Genomic DNA, 21,816 nt, shown 5'->3' on the forward strand with positions numbered 1-21,816 from the left:
AGAAGGGACCCAATAAAAAGATTCCAAGACATATCATAGTCAGAATGATGGATGCCATGGATAGGGACACAATACTGCAAACAGCAAGGTCAAAAAAATAAATTACATACAAAGGAGCACCCCTTATATTCACAGCAGACTTATCAGAGGAAACCCTCCAAGCCAGAATACAATGGTGGGACATAGTGAAAAAACTCAATGAAATGAAAGCCCCACCAAAATACTTTATCTGGCTAAGTTCTCACTCAAACTCGAAGGAATCACACACAATTTCATAGATAAGCAACAATTAAGGAACTTCATAGACTCAAAACTAAGCTTAAAAGAAGGACTAAAGGGGCTTTTGTAAGACAGGAAAAAAACCTACAAGAACAACAAACCCCGCAGAAAGATGACACAAAATCCCATGACAATAATATCTCTCAATGTCAATAGCCTAAATGCACCAATTGAAAGGCAAGAGTAGCAAAATGGATTTGGAAACAAAACCCAACATTCTGATGCCTAGAAGAAACACATCTGAACAGTCAGAGCAAACACAGACTCAAAGTCAAAGTATGAAAAACAATCCTACAAGCAAACAACTCCCTCAAAAAAGGCTGGGGTTGCCATACTAGTATCAGACAACATAGATTTCAGATTGAAAAAGATTAGAAGGGACAGCGAAGGTCACTTTCTATTTATCAAGGGATATGTACAACAGGAAGAAATCACACTCTTAAATATATACGCACCTAATCAGTGACCAGCTAAATACTTAAAACAAGTCCTAACAGACTTAAAGGAAAACATTGCTAGCAGCACAATAGAAGTCGGAGACTTCAACACCACTTTATCACCTCTGGATAGATCGACAAGAATAAAACTCACCAAGGAAATACTGACACTGGAGGAAAAAATAGCAGAGAGAGGCCTAATAGACCTATACAGGGATTTACACCCCAAAAAGAAAGAATACACATTCTTTTCCAGTGCACATGGAACATTTTCCAAAATAGACCATGTAGTGGGCCACAAAACGTATCTCAATAGAATCAGAAAAATAGAAATTGCATCAACTACCTTCTCAGACCATGATGTGCTGAAGATAGAAGCTAACCACACATAGACAAAGAGAATCAAAGCAAAAACCTGGAAATTAAACAGCTCAGGGTTGAACAGTGAGTGAGTCAAGAAATATATCAAGGAAGAAAGAAAGAGATACCTCGAACATATGAAAATGAAGACATGAGCTACCAAAACCTATAGGATGCAGCTAGGCTGTGTTAAGGGGAAAATTTTTAGCTCTACAATCATTCCTTAGGAAGGAAGAAAGGGCATAAACAGATAGCTTGACTTCACACCTCAAGACCTTAGAAAAGGACCAGAAAAAGGGAACCCAAACCAGACTGAAAAAAGGAAATAATAAAAATTAGAGCAGAAATTAACAACAAGGTACCCCAAAAACAGTCCAATAAGACAATGAAACCAAGTGCTGGTTCTTTGAGAAAATAAATAAGATTGATAAACCGCTAGCAAGTCTCACAAAGAAAGAGAGAGAGAGAAAACCCTAATAAACCGAAACAGAAATGAAAAAGGGGGCATCACAACAGAAACCAAGGAGATTCAAAAGATCATCAGAGACTACTCTGAAAGTCTGTATGCCACAAAACAAGAGAACCTAAAAGAAATGGATGAATTCCTTGACTCCTACAATCTCCTAAGACTGAACCAAGAAGACTTGGAATACCTGAATAGACCCATTAATATTAAGGAAATTGAAACTGTAATTAAAAACTAAAGCCCAGGTCCAGATGGATTTACTGGCGAAAACTTCCAAACATTTAGAGAAGACCTGTTGACAGTTCTCCTTAAGCTTTTCCAGGAAATTGAAAGAACAGGAATTCTCCCAAACAGTTTCTATAAAGCATATATCTCCCCAATACCAAAAGCAAACAAAGACACCACTAAGAAAGAAAATGATAGACCAATATCCCTGATGAACACCGATGTGAAGATCCTCAAAAAATATTAGCAAATAGGACCCAACAACTCATCAAAGAGATCATACACCATGACCAGCTGGGATTCATCCCAGGGATGCAAGGATGGTTTAACATTCGGAAATAAATCAACATAATCCATCATATCAACAAAAATAAAGATAAAAGCCATATGATCATATCAATAGATGCAGAGAAAGCATTTGACAAGATCCAACATCCGTTCATGATGAAAACCCTCACCAAAATGGGTTTTGGAGGAACTTTCTTCAAGAGAGTCGAAGCCATCTACCACAAGCCTATGGCAAGCATTATCCTCAATGGGGAAAAACTAAGGGCCTTTCCTCTAAGATCAGGCACAAGACAAGGATGCCCACTCTCACCACTTCTCTTCAATATAGTACTGGAAGTACCTGTGGTAGCTGTTAGACAAGAAAAAGAGATGAAGGGCATCCAGATTGGAATGGAAGAAATCAAACTCTCACTATTCACAAACGATATGATACTATATCTAGAGAAGCCTAAAGCCTCTACTAAGAAACTCTAAGAAACAATAGACTTATACAGTAAAGTTGCAGGCTACAAAATCAATACCCAAAAATCCATGGCCTTCCTATATGCAAACAATGAGTCAGAGCAAAGGGACATGAAAAAAGCAATCCCATTCACAATCGTGCCCCAGAAAATCAAGTTCCTCGGAATCAACTTAACCAAGATATATCATTTTAAATCACCCATTTAAAATGTGTGTTTTTTAAGAAAAAGTATACTGCCACTAAGGTTGTGAATTATTTAAGGCTTGATCTTAAGCATCAACATTTCATGTAATCATAGATTGGAAAATACCAATCTTGTTAGAAATGCAACTCAGTGCCAGGAGATAGTGCAGAAATTAAGAGACAGGCTTTTACATGTAACTAACAGTCATCAGTCCCTGGTACCACATGGTCTCCAGACACTGATGGGTACCATGTGGAACTCCCATCACTGGAATCACAGCCCCCAAGGAACACCACATGCTCACTGCTTTGAGCTCCCTTATGTGTTCACCTTACACAGAACAATTTATAGATTTGTTTCATTCCCTATAAAAATGCCAACAGCATTTATCAGAGAAATAGGACAAATGGACCCCAAATGTGTATGTGACCAAGAAATACATAATCAGTGAGAGCAATCTTAATAAAAGTATAAATCTAGATGGATCCTATTTCTTAATTTCAAACTGAAGTTAGTCCTTGAAGACTGGCTTTGAATTACTAGTCTATTTTTATGTTTATATATGTACATATATATATTTAAAATGTAGATTCAAACTTTATAAATTCAAGCAATTTTGTTTGTCATAAAACAAATATATCACAAACTCACTATTAATAGTAATAAGGATGCTTTCACTCAATGGTTATAATCCTAATGCTGTCTAATGGCAAAGTTATATTGAACAGCTCTAGTAATCAAAACATTATGGTTTTAGCATTAAAAAATTCACATAGGTCAATAAGAACAGAGATACCAATGACAAGCCCAAGCTTATATGATCAATTAATGTTCAAGAATATGCAATGGGGAAATGAAAGTCTTTTTAAGAAACGATGTTGGGAAAATTGAACAAGTGTGTGCAAATGAACATAACTGGACCTCTCATATACCACACAATGAAAAAAAGACTAAATATTGTATGTGAGACTTGACCACAAAACATGTGGAAGATAATATATAGTTTGTTTGAGATAATGGGCTAAGTGATTTTTAAAAGTCAACAGCAAATATGAAAAGAACGGATAATTGGTACTAAATAAAACTGAGAACTTCTGCATTACAATGAAAACCATAAACAAAATGAAAAGTCAATATATCAAACAGCAGAAATATTCAAAAATTCAATAACTTAAAGGGCTAATATCCAAAATACATAAAGAAATAACACAACTCAATTATGAAAGAACAAGCAATTTAGTGGAAAAGATGGGCTGTAGAGATCAGAAAAGTATTACAGTGGCTATATGCATTTGCCTTGCATGAAGCTTACCTGGGTTCAACCCTGGCTTCCTATATGTTTAGTGATGTAGAACACTTTTTCATGTGCCTTTTGGCCATTCGTATCTCTTCCTTGGGAAATTTTCTGTTCATTTCTTCGCCCCATATTTTGATGGGGCTGGATTTTCTTTTTGTAGAGGTCTGATGGGTATGGGGTGAAAATCCTTTCCCATTCTGTAGACTGTCTTTGTATTCTGGTCACTGTATCTTTTGCTGTGCAGAAGCTTATAGCAAGCATTATCCTCAATGTAGGAAAACCAAGGACCTTTCCTCTAAGATAAGAGACAAGACAAGGGTGCCCACTCTCACCACTTCTGTTCAACATAGTACTGGAAGTACTTGCAATAGCAATTAGGCAAGAAAAATACATTATGGATATTGAGATAGGAAAGGAAAAAATCATGCGCTCACTATTTGCAGATGACATGATTCTATACCTAGAGAATCCTAAAACCTCCACTAATAAACTGCTAGAAACAATAGATTTGTACAGCAAATTTGCAGGCTATAAAATCAATACCCAAAAATCCATATCCATCCTATATGCAAACAATGGGAGAGAGAGGAAAGGAACATGTAAAAAGCAATCCCATTCACAATTGTGCCTCAGAAAATCAAGTACCTCGGAATCAGCTTAACTAAGGAAGTGAAAGACCTCTACAAAGAAAACTACAAGACACTACTCCATGAAATAAAAGAGGACGTGAGGAAATGGAAACATATCCCCTGCTCATGGTTAGGGAGAATCAACATTGTCAAAATGGCAATACTCCCAAAAGCATTATACAGATTCAATGTGGTCCCTATAAGGATACTCATGACATTCTTCAAAGGGGCAAAGAAATGAACAGAAACTTTCCCAAGGAAGAGATACAAATGCCCAAAAGGCACATGAAAAAGTGCTCTACATCACGAATCATCAGGAGATGCAGTTCAAAACAACCATGAGATACCACCTCACACCACCGAGACAGGCACACATCCAACAGAACAAAAGCAACCTCTGTTGGAGAGGATGTGGGGGGAAAGGGACCTTTCTACACTGCTGGTGGGAATGCCGATTGGTTCAGCCTTTCTGGAAAACAATATGGACGCTTCTCAAAAAATAGGAAATTAAGCTCACATTTGACCCAGCAATACCACTACTGGGAATATACCCCGAAGAAGCAAAAAAAGTATAGTCGAAATGACATCTGCACTTACATGTTCATCGCAGTACTGTTTACAATAGGCAAAATCTGGAAAGAACCTGAGTGCCTGAGAACAGATGACTGGTTAATAAAACTCTGGTACAGCTATACAATGGAATATTATGGAGCTGTTAGAAAAAATGAAATCATGAACTTTGCATATAAGTGGATCAGCATGGAAAGTATCACGCTAAGTGAAATGAGTCAGAAAGAGAGAGACAGACATAGAAATATTGCACTCATCTGTGGAATATAAAACAACAGAGTAGGAGACTAATATCCAAGAATAGTAGAAATAAGTACCAGTAGGTTGGCTCGATGGCTTGGAAGCTGGTCTCACATTCTGGGGGAATAGGCAGCTCAGATAGAGAAGGGAACATCAAAGGAAAATGTGGTTGGAGATCCTGCCTGGGAAGGAAGATGCATGCTGAAAGTAGACTAGAGACTGAACACAATGGCCACTCAATACCCCTATTGCAAACCACAACACCCAATTGGAGAGAGAGAACAAAAGGGAATGCCCTGCCACTTAGTCATGTTGGGGTGGGGGGGAGGTGGGATTGGGGGTTGGGAGGGATACTGGGCTTATAGGTGGTGGAGAATGGGCACTGGTAAAGGGATGTATTTGCGAACATTGTATGAGGGAAAAACAAGCTCGAAAACGTGTGAATCTGTATCTGTACCCTCATGGTGATTCACTAATTAAAAAATAAAATAAATTTAAAAATATAAATAAATAAATAAATATTAGATCGTATTTTGAAAATCACTACAGCCCTGGCGATAGCTCAGCATTTTTCTTGCATGTGGAAGACCCAGGTTCAATTCCTCCATCCCTCTAGGAGACTCCTGCAAGCTACTGAGAGTATCCTGCCCACATGGCATAGTCTGGCAAATTCTCCGTGGCATATTATTTGATATGCCAAAAACAGTAACGACAAGTCTCACAATGGATATTTTACTGGTGCCAGCTCTAGCAAATCGATGAGCAATGGGATGACAATGACAGTGATAGTGATACAGTGATTTATAAAATAAGAATGACTCACAATATTTGATCACCAATCTAAGAGGGAAAACCATAGAGTGTTGCAGTCTCTTCCTACCTGCATTTAGTAAATCACAGGTTCTGGAGATTCTCTCCCTATTTACAATCTAGTACCAGTGAGAAAGACAAGAATATGCCCCTTAACCACTCTAAGACTCTCAGTCTTTTAGGAACTGTCTCTCAATTAGCTCATCAACAAGATTTTTTTTCTTTTTGGGTCACACCTGGTGATGCACAGGGGTTACTCCTGGCTCTGCACTCAGGAATTACCCCTTGCCGTGCTCAGGGGACCATATGGGATGCTGGGATTTGAACCCGGGTCGGCCGCGTGCAAGGCAAACGCCCTACCCGCTGTGCTATCTCTCCAGCCCCATCAACAAGATTTTTTTTAAGAAAAATTGTTATTAAGTACATGAGCACACCGTCCATTGATCCCTAGTCGTGTAGGCTGCACATATTTTTAGTATTTTATAGTCATTCCAATATTTTTTGTACATCATTTAGATCTTTTTATTTCATAGCTTAGTTTATAAGTATTTTTTTCTCTCTACTGACCATCTTAGCTTGTTTTATCGGCCATTGATTTTTGTCGTAGCATAAGAGTTATAGTATTCTAATAAAAATGAAATTTTAATGTATCTCTGGCTTGTAAAATACATTTTCAAATTATTCACTGTCAAATTCACTGTATCACTGTCATCCCATTGCTCATCAATTTGCTCGAGCGGGCACCAGTAACGTGTCCATTGTGAGTCTTGTTGTAACTGTTTTTGGCATATCAAATATGCCACAGGGAGCTTACCAGGCTCTGCCGTGCCGGCAAGATGGGCTCTCTGAGAGGGGCGGAGGAATTGAACCCGGGTCAGCCAGGTGCAAGGCAAACCCCTACTCTGTGCTATCGCTCCAGCCCAGGTTGGGTGTTGGCTTCTTTAAATAATTAAGAATTGTTTAATCATCTTTCATTTTATTAGGAATCTCCATGGCCACGGTTGCCATGTCAGAAATGGTGACCTAGTGAAAGAGAATCAGAATGATGTTCTAGGAATTAAAAATTGGTATTAAGCTTTACAGTGAATGAATACTAGCAAGTACTGCCGTGGAACAGAGGCAGACAGATCTATGGGAACACTAGTGAATCTCTCTTGAAAACCTGATCAGTGAGCAGGTCTGGATCTTTTCTGAAGAGTATATGCCCCTGCTTCAGAGCATTTGAAGAATTTAAGGCTTCAAGCCAAATCCCAGCAGATAAACAACAAAATTAGAACAGTTGCTTTTGACCACTATGAGCTCAATACTGAGAGTTATTCTCCCTAAACTGAAGGATATGCACAACTTGGTCATCTCTCCATGAGTAAGTTTTGTTTGAAACACAAAAAGAATCAAGTGATGTTCTTCCCACATGTGACTAAGTGAGCGTGATAGTTCCCACCTGGGGTGGACATCCTTTACCAAAACTCGACCACAGTGTTGGAGCAGATGACAAGATGACAAAAAAAGATTTATTGTTCAAATCTGTGTCTGCTGGCCAAGCTTTCTGGAGAACTCTTTCTGTTCTGTGCTCTGGCAAGAGTGTGCACCATTGGCTGACCCTGATCAGATATTTCTTTAAGGGAAAGAAATTTATTTCCAAGCTATAAGGTTCCCTGAGCACAGGAGACATGGATACAGCAAGGTGCTGACTTATTTCAGTAATTTGCTTCTCAGAGTGAAAGAAAAAGCTTGTTCTTTGTAACAACCACTGTGAGATTTGGGGCTCATAACCTTTGAGTTACTGGAAGGAAGTGCTTATCTGTTACCTGCATCATTCACAGGGCAAAAAGGAAAAATGGCAGGAGACAGTATTAGCTTTCAGAAAGTCCTTCAGGTCCTCAAGTATTAAAGTCAAAATCACCCACGGAAGCTTCCAAGTTGAAGTGGGACAGTTAGATAGGGAAGTGCACGATGATAGTCATAGCTGGAAATTATCCCTCTGGACAAAACTGGGTGCGGGAAATACGTAAAGGGATGTGCATGATGGCCTGCCAGCACTGCATACCATCATACCCCAAAAAGGAAAGAGAAGAAAAAGAGGCAGGTTGGTTGACGAGTGGTGGTGGAAAGGAAACTGGGGACCCTGGAGATAGGAAATGTATACTGCACGACTGAAACCGAGTCGTGAAAGACTTTACAACTGTGTACCTCATGGTGATTCAACTAGAACATTCAATTTAAAAATAAATAAATAAAAACACCCAGGGACCTAGTTACAACGTGCTGCTTTGGCCCAGAGGCACGTGTATTCCCTGCACCAAACCTGGCAGTAACTGGGAGCCACCTAGGTGCTGCAGTACTGGGTCCTGTGCTTCTAGTCACATTAGAAGGCTCCTGTGCTTCTAGTAACACCCTCAATCATTCATGCTATCCCCATGATCATGGCTTTGGTTTTAATGTGAGCAAACTCTTGCTGTAGAGTTACAGTAAGCATTATAACAATCTACTAGTATGTGAGAGGATGCCAATTTTTTTAACATGTGCTTGGTGTGTAAATATTGTTTACGTTGAAATTAACAAACATGACTACTACTATTAATGGTGATGATTGAAATCACGCAAAATCAGTATAAAATAATGTGAAATTCTTATTTTCTGGTTTGTTACTCACCATTTTAATTTTTTTAAAAGCCTATATTATCTCTTCGTATGCATATGTAGTTTACCCTCACAAAGTAAAGTTCTTAGGAACGAAGGGCTAGTACAGTGGATACGGTGCTTGCTTTGAATGGTGGCAATCTGAGTTTGATCCCCAAACACCTGAGCTCTACCTGGAGAAATCCCTGACATCAGAGCCAGGAGCTAGCCCTGAGAACAACAACCATGCATGGCCCCCAAATGAAAAACAAACAAATCACACACACATACACACATGCACACACATGTTCTCCAATATCCAGTATGTTCTCTTAATTTCTAAAATAAGGATCATCCTCATAGGGAAAACTAGACAATCATTTGTGATATATAAGTATTAGAAAACATTTTCCTTCAGAAAATCATTCTTATTTCATGATGAGAAAAGTACAGTAGTATGAGCTCAAGGGCATCGTTTCATTACATGATTTCTCAGCAAGCAATGAGATAGCGTATTTTTTCTGAATAAAACCTTAATTAAAAAGATGTGAGAGACATTATTATAGAATGATTATTTAAAAGGTTATGGTGCAAGAAAAAAACAAGACAATACAATAGATATTTCAGGTCCCCAGTACAGTGGCCAGTAGGCAATGTCCAAGCTATGACACGAATGTCAATTTTTGTCTCAAATCTCTGTGTTTCATACAATTTGGTGGTGGAAGCTTCAGTGGTCATGTTAGTACAGTCACTAGCATGCAAGACCATAAACATATCAATCAAACATGGTGACTTGGGACTGGGGTCAGAGTGTAGAGGTTGAAGTACACCCAGGTTTGATCCCAGTCACGAGTGTCATGACACCCAGCCTTGTCAGGTGTGACTTTGGTGGCCCCAAACACTGCTGATAGTGATCTTGGGCCCCTGAGAACTGCTTAGAAGCCCCTCAAATACCAATGCAGGGAAATATTGTTAATGATAGATGAGAATTTTCTGATTTCCGAATGTATTATTTCATTAATATACTTACTATTATTTGGGTAATAAAAATGTTCTTTCTGATTCTTGACTGACTCATGACAATTTTTCTCTTTGCTTTAAATCTTCAAAGGAGTCTCACTTTCCTTAAATTCAAGCTGCTACGACCTACAAATAATGTCAGTATAGAACTGATGTCACATAACCAGCATTGTTTATAAACTGCCTTTGCAAACTTGTATGCACAAGTTTCTATTACATTATATCCCAAAACACGTGGAGTGCATGCCACCTCAAGGCCACAAGTTATCAAAAAAAAAATAATAACGTCAGAGCACATATGAAAATTTAAGAAGGTTTATTTTAAAACATAAAATTAAAAGGAAAAGAAACATAAAACAGGAACTTGAAATATAACTACTTCAAATCTTTTTTCTGGACATTTTCTTCAATTAAATAGAACACCATTTCTCCTAAGTTGCATAAATTTTTCCAGACTGTCATTAAAGCAAGCAATAAAATCATCATGGGTGAAGCTAACCAGAGATCATCCTTCCAATAAGCTATGGCTGGAAAGATTTTGTCTGTGAGCTATGCTGAAATAGCTACTACTAGCACCGCAGGATCTTTGTTCTTGTCTGTTTATTCTTGGATTAGTTGCTTCATACTTGTAACAGTAAACTGTGGGGTTAAGAATTATATTATTGAGAGGATCATAAATACATTTAGAAGGAGATCAACATGCTGCAGAGAAGACTCCAGAATTCAGGCCGGGCTGAGTCTCACCTGGGGTCCCCTGGAGAGGGGTCAGCCCAGATAGAGCCCCAGCAGTCCAAACCTTCCATATAACCCAATTGCCGCCTGGCTCACGGTTGATCACCACAGGCTCGAAACAAACATCATCCAGGAATGAATTTGTTGAAAAACTCAGAGATGTGGGTTTCTGACCAAAATCTCCAGGCTCTCACTGAGTTGGAGATGGACAACCTCCTCCATGCGCCTATTCTTCAAGGAGTCTGGCAGTCACACCCATGAACTGCCTCTGGATGTTCATGAACATTGCTTCCCCACATGGGAGCAATGATGATAATTTGTGAACCATGGTAGACATTAACTGGACATGATCCAGAGACACACAGATAAATCTTAGAAGAGATCACCGTGCTGTGGAGACTCTTCTGGACCCCAAAGTCACTTTCCAGTTCAAAATTTAAACTCCAGCTTTGTCACTCCATCCAACATTTTAGAATCTCTGGAGCAACATTTCATGCTCTACACCACTGATGTGCCAGGAGTAGCACGCCACATTGGATAGGATGTAAAGTAGATGGCAACCAATCTCAATTAAAAAATGAAACACACAATGTTTAACTTGTAACAATAGATTAGTAATTTCTTATATAAGGGCTCAATTGCTCTAGGATGAAATACAACAGTCGTCACACACTCTCTTTTAAGCAAATCTGTTTTGATCATTTATAGTCATTGCACAGCGGGTAAGACATTTGCCTTGCATGTGACCAACCAGGGTTCTGTAGGATGACATAACTTTGTCCTCTTCCCCTTACAGTGAGTAGCTTGTCCCAGTTTTTCCCAGAGTTTAGGCTTACCCCAGTCTCACCCATCAAGGTGTTCCCAAATCTCTCCCATCCCTTTGTTTAGCTATAATCACTTCTCCACGCTCTCTTACCCAAAACAGTTAATTCATGGCTTTCCCTTAATCTGACTCTGCTAATTTGTAAGGTCAGACCTTCCTAGGACACTGAATATTATAACATTGCCTTTCTCCCCTTTATGCCCTTTGAATAATTTACTTTAAAGCTATGTCTTTTTTGTATAGACACAAGAAGACAATATTATGTTTTTGTAACTTGGAGCTTAATTGGCTTCGAATATTATTCCCTCCGGGACATCTGCTTTCTCCACTTAAGCCTCAGTTGCCCTCAGTTCCTAGCACCCCAAAAGCAGGGTCTCGATGAGGGATGGGACAGATCCAGGGCAATCAGTGAGTTATGTGCTACCCTGGCATCAAGATGGGCCTGGCCAAAGTGCCTAATTCTTAACTATAAGTTAAGAGCTTGATCATAGACAAATGCTGTCATGATCCAAAAGTAATGATAAGACTAGGACCCTGCTAGGGATAGGAAAGACTGATCTGACCTGAGCACTGTACTCTGAGATTGAGATGGCCCCAGGAGAGCAATTCTATAAGCTTTAATGCATCTCTTATTGTGTCCATACAAAATGATTAATATTATGAATTCTTATATGTTTGCTGGCTGAGGAGAACAGAAACACACTCATGGGACTCCACCCTTGAGTAGATCCTCCTGCTGAAAGATAATTAGGTCCTAGGAGAAGCATTCCCTAAGGGAAAGGAATCTTACCCTATTGATTGTGACCACACCTACGTGTAGATCCCAACCCCTTCATGCTGGGGAGATTTAACTAGGTTGTAAGAGTGATTGGGGGGCCAAATCCACAGATCCAGAGAGAGATCCAGAGCCAGGAGAGAAAAAGAGAGAGAATGAAATAAACTGATCGAGCAACCAGTTTGGCCTTCTTCCTTCCGTCGCCTGCCCTCGACCGACAGCACACACAGCTGTTCCAGGGCACCGAATGCGGGCGGTGAGACAGAGCCGCCAAGAGAGCCCGCGAGTGCATGTGCCCCTCGGCGAGCCTTCGTTTTTAACAGGGTTTGATTCCTCTGTCCCTCTCAGAGATCCCGGCAAGCTACTGAGAGTATCCTACCTGCACAGCAGAGCCTGAGAAGCTACCTATGACATATTCGATATGCCAAAAACACTAGCAACAAGTCTCACAATGGAGATGTTACTGGTGCCCACTCGAGTAAACTGATGAACAACGGGGGCGACAGTGCTACAGTGCTAAGCAATATAAAGCAAATTATGTAGGGCCTGCAATTGGGGTAGCACTGGGTGGTGGTTGGGAAAATTGAAAATCATGGTGTTGGGAAGGTACAATGGTGGTGGAATTGGTGCTGGAATCTTGAATGTAATAAATCATCATGAGCAACTTTATAAAAATAAATTCAAATTACAAAAGTATCATATTCTTGTGATTATGACAACAGAATTCATTTGGCATTGACAGAGGGGGGAAGAAAGGGACCTAAGGACAGCGTGCAGAGACACTGACACTGGAGGTGGTGATGCTGTGGCAGTGTCGCAAGTGCAAACTAGTAACAAGGGACTGTGGCTTAACACACTTACTTCCCCAAAGGACAACTTCATTCAGTGAAACAAACTCAAACCATAGGGTCGGTGGCGGTTCTTCTTCATTATACTATTGGATAAAGAGAACCAGAAAAAAAGATGGAGCTTAGACTGGTTCTTCTTAGGCTGCCTAGAAACTTCCCATCTCTGCAGAGGAGACAGGGTCCTCACACATCTGTGCAGATGGCTGCACCTGCCTCAACATCCCAGTCTGCCTTATGTGCAGGAGTCCTCGAGTGGAATCATCTTCCATGGTGAATGACTTCTAAGAGAGAACATATGAAATGAAACAGTTGTGTCTGCTGATATTTTAAGGCACAGTCAGAGCAGTTATGCAAGGTCACCTCAGCACAGGCTATTAGTCAAATCAGATCACAAGGCCAATCCAGTTTCACAGGGAGAGAAAAATAGCCTTGATTTCTATATGTTGGCCGTGTCAAGGGATTCACAACCACATTTAATCCATCACCCTGCTTGTCTGGCAAGAGCCCAGTCACTACCAGATCTACAGGGCCAGAGATGAGGCTCTCAACTTTAAAATAAAAATTATCAGACATGGATCTCATGGTCCACAATAGTATATAAAATAGGTTTAATTAGATTTAGGTCCCTTGAGTAAGAGTCTGAACAGTTCTGGAATATGTATGGGGTCATTAGTATTTAACATCAATATAACAAGTTCTAAGTTACAATACAAAAGAATGTCAAATAGCTAGAATGCCCTTTAACATTTTATATTTCATAAATTTTCAATATTAATGCCATTACATTCTGACCTAGGCTTTACAACATCAAAAGGTTTTTTTTTTATTATTTTCAAAGAGTCAAATGATAAAAAAGTATACTAAGTCTAGTTCTCAGGACTGAGGAGCTGTTACAATCAGGTACTTGGTCAGAAATGAAATAAAGTTGATAATGCATCACGATTAGGTGATGAGGTACTTAAGGAAATTGCTACTTAATCACCAAGGGATAAATATGTGCACAATAATATGTCGTATTGAGGCCAGTGTCTGGCAAAGAAAGCATGTCCTGTGGGAATGTGTTATTTCAAATGGAATTTCACAAAAGCCTGTCTGCTGTCCTACTGTCATTAAGATAGACACTTGGGATTGACACGAAAGCAATTGTGAGAATTTTTGAACTGTGGTATATATTCTCTTGCAGTTGGAATCAGAGGGAAGTTTCTGGAACCAACTTTGGGTTGGGAAAATAAATTTTCCTCAATCCAAATGTTCTTAAGGGATGTCAATACCTCTATTGCAAACTATAACACCCAAAAGGAGAGAGAACAAAAGGGAATGCCCTGACTCAGAGGCAGGGTGGGGTGGTGGAGGATGGGGTGGGGGTGGTGGGAGGGATACTGGGAACATTGGTGGAGGAGAATGGACACTGGTGAAGGGATGGGTAAACAATAACTCTATGACTGAAATGCAAACACAAAAGTTCATAAGTCTGTAACTGTACCTCACAGTGATTCACTAATAATTTTTTTTTTAAAGAGGCAAGAGACTCTGCAGAGTCTTGCCCGCACGCCTGGCTGTCTTACCTGGGGCCCCTTGGAAGGGATGGGCTCCAGCTTCCCTCCCCACCGGCAGAGCTCCTGGCAGCCGAAGACCACCGGAACCTAGCTGCAGCCATGCTGGAGGCTCCTCTCTACACATTTGCACAGGCCTCATGCATGAAGGTACCGGCAGAGGAACCCAGGTGTGTAATCCCATCAACAGCCAACACTCAGGGAGAGATTTAAAAGCAAGCTCTCAGAAGAGCGGGGCCTCGATATCTTTAGCCTACTTCTCCCTCTCGGAGAAACTGGCAATCTTCTGAGAGTTTCCTGCCCCCATGGGACAGCCTTGCAAGCTTCCCATGGTGTATTCATATGCAAAATCCAGTAACAAGCTGGATCTCATTCCCCTGACCCTGAAGAGTCCCCAGTGCAACATCGTTAGGAGGGCTGAGTCGAGATGGACTTCTAAGATCGCAAGGAAAGGAAGAAATGAGATGTTACTGAGCCCGCCCAAGAAATCGGTGATTAACGGGATATTGTGATTGATTGTGATTGAAAAAAAGAGGATTTCATTTTACCGACAGCTTCATTGGTAAGTATACCCTGAGATTTGGTCTAAAAATCCTGAAGGAACTTAGATATCAACCTTTAAAGCTTTCTTGATTTAATTTCCCTGGCATCTAATCCTGTACCTAAAATAACTAAACAGTCACACATAGAGAATCCATTTTTATCTTATATTTTTATTTCATATTTATCTCATTTATTTTTATATCAGTTTACGTACCATACTAAAACAGTATCAGCATTTTTTATTTTAATGCACACTGTTGTTGTATCCCCACCAAAGTGCTTGTAACCCTCCACCATTGCCTGTTTTTTGTTTGTTTCATTTTGTTTGCTTTCGGGGGAGCACACCTGGAGATACTAAGGTCTTATTCCTGGCTCTGCAATCAGGATTCATCCCTGGAGGTGCTCATGGGACCACCTAGCACGCTGGGACCAAGCTTGGGTCCCTGTGTGCAAGGCAAGCACCTTGCCCACTGTACTCTCTGGCCCCATGTCACTTGCATTTAGTTATAGATTAGATCACACATTTACATTAGTCTTTTAGACACTTGGACCCTTTGCCTTACCACTAAAACATGCCAAGACCCTCTAACAAAGCCTTTTATTACTTCAGTTCACCTCATCCTCTCTCCACTGTCTTACCCACCTGGTCTTTAGAATTCTGTAATGCAGTGTTCAGGGTTGCTACCAACTGTCATAGTCCAGCCTTCTCTGTTTCTCTCCGTGGCACAGGTAAGTCACATCACCTGACACTTCTCCTTCTTCCGTTGCTCACAAGGATACTGACCAGTTCCATTCACACTGCAGCAAACTCCATGATTTCGTGTTTTTCTTGAGGCTAACATAGTCAGCCTACCAATCCCTGGATACCTAACCCAGCATATTACACTTTCAGATTCAGAACCCAAACTTTCCTTCTTGTTTAATTTCACATTTTATGTTAAATCTTCATTCTAAAGGAAAATTGATAAACTCTATTTTTCACAAAATCCATTCTCTTTATTGTGTGTGTGCTTTTCTTTACAGGTTTCCAATAATCCACCCTCAAGGATAAGGGCTAGACTCTCCCATGTTATATTTCCTTTAATTGCCAATATCATTCACATATCTATTAATGTTAAGACTTATATATCCCCTCTCTTATCATCCTACCTCTATTCCATTTTGACAGGGAGGGATCAGATTCTCTCTGAAACATTTAACATTCATTTTTCCACCAATCCTCTGATCAATTTATTATTCTTTTCCCTATACCAATTATTTGTTGATTATTTTTTAATTTATTCTTGTCTTATTCAATCAATTATGAGAATGTCCAAAGCAAGGAAACATTTTTATATTTATCTGTGCACCACAAGCCACTGCAGTGGTTGATTGATAGATTTGATTCATGTAAGTCACTGAGATAATAAAAGTATGGGCTTATAAAAGTAGCAGAACAGTCAGTGACTACAACAGAAATTGTCTGCCATAAGAGGCAGGGGATAGCATCAGGTGGAGGTGGTGGGAGGGATATTGGGGACTTAGGTGGTGGAAAATATACACTGGGGAAGGGGTGGGTGTTCGATCATTTTATGACTGAAACTCAATCAGGAGAATTTTGTAACAGTATCGTTCGGTGATCCAACACAAATAAATGAATAAATAAATAATTTATATAAATTAATAATTTCCTGGTGGACATGTACCTAAATATAAGAACCATACTGAATAAAATGTTAAATATTAGAAGCTCAATCAGCACATCTGGAATTTATTAGTTGGACATCATAACAAAAATAAAAGTCTTTTCAAAGGAATACAAATCAAATTGGAAAATTTAGTTTTTAAATTGTATTTTTATTTTCCAATCTGTGGTGATTTCTGTGAGATGTCACAAATGATACAATGCTTGATTCCTGGAGATACTGTGAAATAACCCAAGTCAGAAGTGAAAGAAGATAGCTTGACAGATGATGGACACTTGAACCCATGTCAATGTTGCATTTTCTCTCTTTGGGATGCTTTTCAAGTGCAAATTGGAGCATGTCCATACTGTCCAATCTGTCATGAGAAGTGTTCTGGTATGTTCTTCTACAATTCCAAAAGTTACAGGTAAAAATAGATGTTCTCTAAGGACCCAATATTTCCATTCTTACATTTAACTCAACTTATAAGGCTCTGTATGGAACTCATGAAAAATGAAAGAAATGAAAATACCTTCATTATAATAGAATTGTAATCAGGCACTATTTTTAAGTGTTAAACTTTCTGTGTTAATGTTTATTTTCATTGTGTGTCTTCTATAAATAAAACACACCTTGTGCTCAAATTGTGAGATTTGAAAGCAGACCTTTTTAATATTTAGTAGCTGACATTTTAAATATGTGACTTATAGACTGCACTTAAGATGAAAATATATGAGTGCTATAGGTAGCAATCAATTGAAAGTTATAGTTGAGCCCCCAAAGGCTGATCAAAATAAACTGCATAAAATGAAAAACATAGAACAGCATATCTTTCAAAGAATCTCTGAAATATGAACAAATATTTAAGATGGTTCTGTGTGTGTGTATGTGTTGCTGGTGATTGAGTGCAGAAAGTCACAAATACAAGTGTATTGTCTACCACTGAACCATATCCCTATTGCGCATTAGAGGGTTTATGTAAAGTAATTTTTTAAAAAACTCATTGAGGGAGATGTAAAATACTGCTAATTACTGGCTATTTAACTATCTAAATTATAAATAAAGGAAGAAACATGCCTGACCCAACCCAGAGATTCTCAAGGTTTCCTCCTGGCTCTGCGCTAAAGGATCACTCTTGGTGGGCTTAGAAGACCATCTGTGGAGAGGGACTGAACCCAGTAGGTACGGCAAGTACCTTACCTACTGTTCTATCATTCAGGCCCTATTTTGTTAAAATCCAAAAACATAAATAGAAATTTATTTTTGTTGTTGTTTTGGGGTACATATCAGTGTTGTTAAAGCCTTACTCCTGGTTCTAAGTTCAGGGAACACCCCTACCTGGCAGGGTTTAGGTTACCATGTGAGGTGCTGGGGGTGGAATCTGGTTGTCTTTGTGCAAGCAAGTAACCTATCCACTGCACAATAACTTTAGCCCCCAAATAGAAGTTCCAAAGCTTTTCTTCTTTCATCAGAAGGAAAAGAGCTAATGATACTTGCAAAAATTAGAGAATGATAAGAAAATTTCATAGCATATTGGCTGTTGGTTAACCTACATTATTTTATTTAGATTCATTCTAAATTTATATATTGAATATTCTGAAGATCTCAGAATTAGGAATGTTTCTTCTACTGTAAAAGTGGAACAAAATGAAATTTACATATGGTAAAAGAAAATTCTTTTTTAAAAAATTTATTGAATCAGCGTGAGATAGTAACAAGCTTTCATGCTTGGGGTACACTCACACAATGATCAAGCACCTATTCCTCGACCAGTGCACATTCCCCATAACCAATATCCCCAGTATACCTCCCCTTTCCCGCCCTCCCCCTGCCTCCATGGCAGACAATATTCCCCATACTCTTTCTCTACATTTGGGCATTATGGCTTGCAACACAGACACTGATAGGTTATCATGTTTGGCCCATTACCTACTTTCAGCACACATCTCCCATCCCACCCATTCTAATTCACTATATTTATAGAAAATTTGTAGAAAAGAAGATACATGAAAACACATTATTGCAATTGTACAATAACCTGGCATCTTTGGGAAGCACTGATATTTTTTCTTTCTTTTTTATCACATGATTTCGTCTTTCAATTTATTGAAATTCTAACAGCTGAAAGTAAGTTTAAATTTCATTTTGCCATTTCAAATCCCTTACACTTAGAAAATCAATTTTTTAAGAAACAATTTTCAAGTTGTTTAAGAAAAATAAGTGTGGCCAATTTGAAAGAAAAGAATTTTAGAATCAATATATACAATCTTAAATCTCTTGAAAATATGTTATCTTTAGGTGGAAGATTGACTCTGATGAAACTTTGACTCACTTCAATTCAGCCTATTCAATATGTCTGAAGACATCAATAGAACATGTCTCATAGTTCCTCTCTTATGTACCATTAAGCACTTGCAGAATCATGTTTTTTGGACATGATTGTCCAGTCAATTGTCCAGAATCATATTTTACAATTTAATAATATCTTTTATTTCTCACCTAAAAGTTTGCAAAATATTTTCATTACGTAAAATGGATTATTTAGTCTTTCAAACTGTGATAAGATCATCAGAAATAGCATGACTAATATTTGCTTCAAATTGTATTGCTTTGCATATAGAAGAGTTTGGATTGTTCCACGGGCTAATATCTTTTAATTTTATCTTGGGATACTCATTTGACTCCACACTTGTAAAATTCTTAGTTTTCACATTTAATGTCTATTATCTCAGCATTGATTTTAAATATTAAAAATACCTTTTATATGTCTATTTTTATATACTCTTGTATATTTATTAGAACACATCCAAACATTTGAGCAATGCAAAAAATATTCTGGAATATTTAAGTAATACAGACTGGCTTTAACTGGTTCTTGAATACTCAGCATATCAGAGTCAAGTACTCAATATGTCATTCATGCTACTTTTGAAGAATGGTAGTTTTTCTACAAGCAGCATCATCTTACAGGCAGGAAAACGTTCTGATATCCTGGGTTTTGAGCTCTAAGGGCAGACTTTTCAGTTTCAGCTGAATTTTCCCCAGAATAATCCATATGAAGTAACAGTTGAACCTGATCTGTGACTTTATTTCTAGGTCATTCTCTGAATATCTGTGTTCCCAATACGCACTGTCCAAATTACCCAAAAAGTGTTTTTAATATATAGACTAATATCTTTCCTGGAACACACTAAATGTAAATGGTGCCACATATAAGCTTCCTACTTTTTCAAAAATAGCCAAAGAAATAGTGTGGATAGAAAATGACTGTGACAGTATAAGACTGAACAAGGAACCAGAGACTTATGATATTCTATTTCCAGTCCTATATTCTTTGTAGTATGATTCACAATAGACATGATCAAGGTCCACCCAAGTGATCAACAAAAGATGAGTAGACAAAGAAAGGGTGGTATGTATATACAGTGGAATACTACTCAACTATGAAAAAAGATGAATGTAACCCTGTCCCCAGACCGTGAACTAAGCTTTTGCTCCGTGTCGGCTAAGGGGGGAAATACCCTTCCTCTTTGGTTCTCTCCCCTCTGGGAGAAGCGGCGCGGCATACGCCATCTTATGGACATTTAAACAGGTATGAACTTGGTGGCACGGGAAAGAAAAAAAATGTGTTTTGAACTTGAACAGCGGGACACTTGGGAAGTCGCGGGCTGGGGCTGGTACCGGCTCCGGCTCGTGCTCCGCCGGGATTCGAACCGGGTGGCCATGCGTTCACACGGCCACTCTGCTGCTGAACTCCCAACATCCGGAGCCACCTAAATGACTTCTGAACCCAGCAAGTGCTCCCAACCATGTCCCCAGAACAGCAATACACTGGGACTGTGAGCTGGACTATGCGATTTCTGGCAGAATTTTCCCTGGACTTTATACAGAAATCTAAAACCTTAACATTTATAATCGTCAGCAATGAGAAATAGTTCCTTTTGATCAGGTCTGACTTGGGGGGAAACTCCAAATAATAACAGTAAGTTTTTGTTGAAATATTGAAGGTTATTAATGTAGCCACCTCTCTGGACTGTGAACTAAGCAAATGCCCCATGCTGGCCGACGCGGCGTGGCGTACACCATACTATGAGGCGCAGGAAGGGGGATGAGGGGGAAAAAAAAGGGAAAAGGAAAAAGAAAAAAAAAAGAAGAAGAGTTATGTACTTGTAGCAGTGGGGCTACATATCTCTTCATTCCCAGCAATGGAAAACTAATTATCAAATGCTTCCTTGGTAGTAGGTCTGTCTCTCTTGGGTGGAAACTCCAACAACTATAGTGAGTTTTGTATTGAAATATGGAATGTAATCAAGGTAAAGAGAAAATGAAGTGAAATTCATTAGTTATACAGTAGGGGGTAGGGGGTGGGGGCAGGGGGTATACTGGGGTTTTTGGTGGTGGAGTATGGGCACTGGTGAAGGGATGGGTGTTTGAATATTGTATAACTGAGACATAAACCTGAGAACTTTGTAACTTTCCACATGGTGATTTAATAAAAAGTTTTAAAAAAAGAAAAAAGATGAATGTTTGCAATTTAAATGAATAGAACCAGAGGGAAGTAAGCCAAGGAAGAACTAATGCTGAATGATATTCTTTTTATATGAAGTATAAATAAACATAGTAAAAGAATAAACAATAGACTTTAGTAATGAACTTTGAGAGTCTTTAAAATGACTATGCTAGATGAGGGGGGAAATGAAAAGAATGTAGAGAAAATGGTGGGATTACAGTCATACTGGTTACAGTTGTAATATGACATCACTGTATCACTGTCATCCCATTGTTCCTCGATTTACTCAAGCAGGCACCAGTAACGTCTCAGCCTGGATATTTTATCAGCCTCTCCTTACTTGTCTTTCCCAATGATTGGAGGCTCTTAAAGGATCAGGGGAATGAAACCTATCGTTACTGTTTTTGGCATATGGAATACAACACGGGTAGCTTGTCAGGCTTCATGCTGGCAGGATACTCTCGGTAGCTTGCCAGGATCT

This window comes from Sorex araneus, chromosome 1 (genome assembly GCF_027595985.1).
Source record: "Sorex araneus isolate mSorAra2 chromosome 1, mSorAra2.pri, whole genome shotgun sequence".
Lineage (NCBI taxonomy): Eukaryota > Metazoa > Chordata > Mammalia > Eulipotyphla > Soricidae > Sorex > Sorex araneus.